Raw genomic sequence first — 3,933 nt, 5'->3', positions numbered from 1 at the left:
TCCCAAATGCACCTGTGAAGGTGATGGGGCTAATAGAAAACCCAAATATCCTTGTAATAGCAGAGTCATAGTCTAAGACCATAGTAAAATTGTCCACATTTCCACAAATAGGAATCATTAGTTTCAAAGATTAAGAAACTGAGTAGAAGAAATGCTGGTTAAATCATATTCTGACACTATATATTTTCCTTCCAAGGCAAGATTAGTTTATGGCATACAAGTTTTATGGTAACAACCTTAGCCAAAAAAGATCACACTGAAGGGATATATATGCTGCAGTCATGAATTTAAAACTCTCAGAAGCCTTCACTACTAGCTGTGCTGGCCACGATTTCTGGAAGTTGTAGTCCAAAAACATCTGGGGACCCAAGGTTTGGAATCACCATTGTAGACCATCTTAACTGCTGCCATTGGTGTTGTCAGCATTCAAGCTGCTCCCAAAGCTTGGCATCCTTTTTTCTACTGGCAACATGGGCACAATATTGTGCAGCAATAGCAGACCATTTCCTAGCATTTCGAAGCATGGATACAGTAGCACCTTTAGCTTACCGTAGCACATTATCCCACATTCAGAAATCAGAGGTTGTTTTTTGTTTGTTTGTTTTGAAGAATTGAATCTCTCTAGCTTTCTATGCCATATTGCCTATTCTATTCCCCTAAACTGATCTGCTGCCCTCCAGGATATGGCACTTAACCAGTACTGAACTAACAATACAATCAGCTTCTGAATATGGGAAGTGACACTATAATGCCCTTCACCTCAGGCAGAAAAATAAGTAGGATAAGCCCTGAGAATTGAGGTGCTGGTTTTCAAAAAAAATTACGGTACTTTCACAGAATTATATTTTAACATTCCACACATTTCCATTGCACATAAATAAAAGATGATGTTTTCCCTATCACTGAATTGAGTGAGGTCAGCTGGGCTTAAGCACCCATTATTTTCTCCAGAAATTTAAAATGACCTGTACAGTTCAGGAAAAGTTAACTATGAGTTCCACACACACTCCCAATTAAAAAAATACATCCCTAGTTATCTAAGAACTGTACTTGCCAGGGACATGCTCTGAAAATTAATTATACCAGTCAGGATGTTTTTAAAAATCCTTCTCTGTATAACAACATGGATAGAGATAGATGTTACTTGAACCACCTGTTGAATACTGCATTGTTCTTTATATGTGACAAATGTGGTCTATGCCAAATATCATTCTTTTTCAAGCTTAACATTTAAAAAAACCCACAATATTTCTCAACAAGTGTTTTTGCAATACTATTTTTTGCTGAGTACCCAGCTTGCTGGGGGGGCAATGTGTAGCCTGTATAATTAAATTGTAAACCGCCCGGAGAGTGCTTGTAGCACTATGGGGCGGTATATAAGTCCAATAAATAAATAAATAAATAAATAAATAAATAAATAAATAAATAAACAAATAAATAAATAAATAAATAAATAAATAAATAAATATTTTCTTACTAACTAAAATAAATTATATTAATAATAATTACAAATGTATATGTTAAAATTGATAATATTAACCTGTGCGGGATGGACAAACTACATGCATAAGCATTAATCTCATAACAGTAAATTGTCAGACAATTATCACGGTTATGTAGACTGTCAAAATAACAACACATTTTGTTGTTACCTGTGAAATTAATAAAACAAGATTGCCTCCATATGTCTCAAGCTCCTTTAACACCTGGATATAGTATCCATTTAAAAAAACTTGCCTTTGAATAAAACACCTTAAATAAATTGGTTTATTAATACTGTACAAGATCCTTAAGCAAATCCTTAGACTTGTGTAAGACCTCATAGTTACTGTAGTTTTCATTTCACGTCTTTTATGATTTTTTTTTGCAGATTACCTTTATGTGAATCATCCAGTGAACAGGTGCATTGATGAGCTCATGGTACAGAAATGGAACCTTAATGTGACGATCCAGTCCCTGGGAGATTCCTTTCTTGTGCTATAATTGAATAATGGTGCTTACGTGCTGCAATGTAACCTGCAATGTAACCTGGAAGAAGATGAAGAAAAACACATGGAATGGAAATGGGCAAACATGTATTACCTTTGCAACTGATTTTAGAAATGTTAAACTGGAATGGACATACAATGAAACATAAGGGCAGAGCAAACAGAACAAGAATGCAATGAAACAGAACGGAAGTACTCTATTTTTCACTCCATAAGATGCACTCCCCCCCAATAGTGGGGGAGAAAGTATGTGCGTCTTATGGAGCAAATACAGTAAAAAAGAGTTCAACCACCACCACCCAGAAGCCTCCCACTGCCATGCTGGGAGGCCTCTGAACTGGCACCAGAGACTGCTTGCTGTTCGTACCTCACCATTCTGCACAGCTGGCTTTCTAGGATCTGCTTCCTGGAGCCCACCTGGAAAACCAGCAAGGCCAACAGGCCTATGGCAGCAGACAGTGAAAACAGCCAAGGACTAAAGGGGAAAGAGTGATTCTAGAAAGATCAGGGGAAACCACAAACACAATCCCCCACTTAGGCAATAGATTTTCCCACATTTGGGGAAATCACAGGGGTCAGCACATCTAAAGTGCAATAGATGAGCCTCACCCTGGGAAAACCACTTTGATGATCATGGTATCTGCCCTGCCAGGTATGAGTTGGAATGGCCCCTGAACCTCCTGCCACTTTCTGTGCCCTGTCCACCAAAGGCATGATGACCACCCAGCTGCACCTCCTGATCAGAACAGGGCTGCACAGCCCCAGTCCCGAAAGAGGCCAAGAGAGCTACTCAGTGTTTTGGGGTGACCCACAGGACCCCCATCAGGGGCTGGATGTTCCTCCCACAATCCTCCAGTGCACAGATATTAGTATACCTAATATGCGGGGAAGGCAGGGAAAGTGGGGAAATTCAAACTTTCAGTTAGTGAAGAGGCTGCTTGTCAGCTTCCTTGCTAGTCCAAGCAGTTAGAGAGCTGGGAGAGAGACCTGGGATTGCCTGGTATTGTTGTTCTAAAATGTAAAATTTAGTTTAAGAGCTGTTTGTTTGGGGTTAGTGCTTGGGTGAAAAGGTGCTCTGTTTGAGTTGAAACCTGCTTGTGTAGAAACGTGCATACCAGTACTTGCTTTAAAAGCTGCCTGGGAAGCCGTTCAGACCAGCGCCGATCAGCTGTTTGATGGGGAGAGGGGAGGGGAAAGGAGCAGGAGCAAGAGCGGAGAAGAGCACAAAATGGCTGCCAGCTGCCGGCTGGCTTTTAGCTGTTTGGGGCTCTTTTTTGGCTGTTCTGGGGTCTACCAAGGCACTGTGAAGAGCCAGGCTCAGTCTACAGTACCTGGTAAGTGACTTTCTTTTAAGTTTTTAAAAGTTTCTGACCTTCCCCCCCTAAAATGCATTAATTAATTTTCAGTGCATTTCTATGGAAAATTTGGATTCAACTTGCAAACTTTTCAACTAGTTCTGGGCATCTAATAGAGAATGTATTTCCAAAGGATGTTGCAACAAGGAAACTAACTATGCCTCGTGACTTCTAACTGGATTACAGTACCTGCTTCCTGATTTCAGCTACTATAGTTTGTATTCAGGTTTTTTTGGCTCGTCAAGAACATTGTTCATGGTTTTGTGTGGCCTAACCTGTTGTGCCTTGCATGCTATAAACGTTCAATTATGTCAGAAAATGGAGATTTGGTCTTATGCTGAGCATGTGCTACTGCTGGTGAATGGGATCAAGTTAAGCTTTGTGTTGCTGTTCTTTTGCATAACCTAAAGTAAATAAGTAAAACCAGTTGTTAAATAGTTTAATTCCACTATTTATCCTCCACACAACTAAAAGGGACCTCTCAATGCAGTGCCAAATCAGACAAACCATTTCTAATTTAATATAGGCTTCAGCTGTAGCTGAGCAGAGTTGCATAACAATCTCATCTGTCATTGAGACATTTCTATAAG

General features: G+C 39.8%; 1 pseudogene; it reads right to left on the bottom strand.

The window, feature by feature from the left end:
• Positions 1–2,493: 2,493 nt before the first annotated feature.
• Positions 2,494–2,648, bottom strand: LOC140706136 (U1 spliceosomal RNA; annotated as a pseudogene).
• Between the last annotated feature and the right edge of the window lie 1,285 nt (positions 2,649–3,933).

Source organism: Pogona vitticeps, chromosome 3 (genome assembly GCF_051106095.1).
Source record: "Pogona vitticeps strain Pit_001003342236 chromosome 3, PviZW2.1, whole genome shotgun sequence".
NCBI lineage: Eukaryota > Metazoa > Chordata > Lepidosauria > Squamata > Agamidae > Pogona > Pogona vitticeps.
Note: the sequence above shows the minus strand (reverse complement) of the source record. Positions and strands in the feature narration are given on the sequence as shown.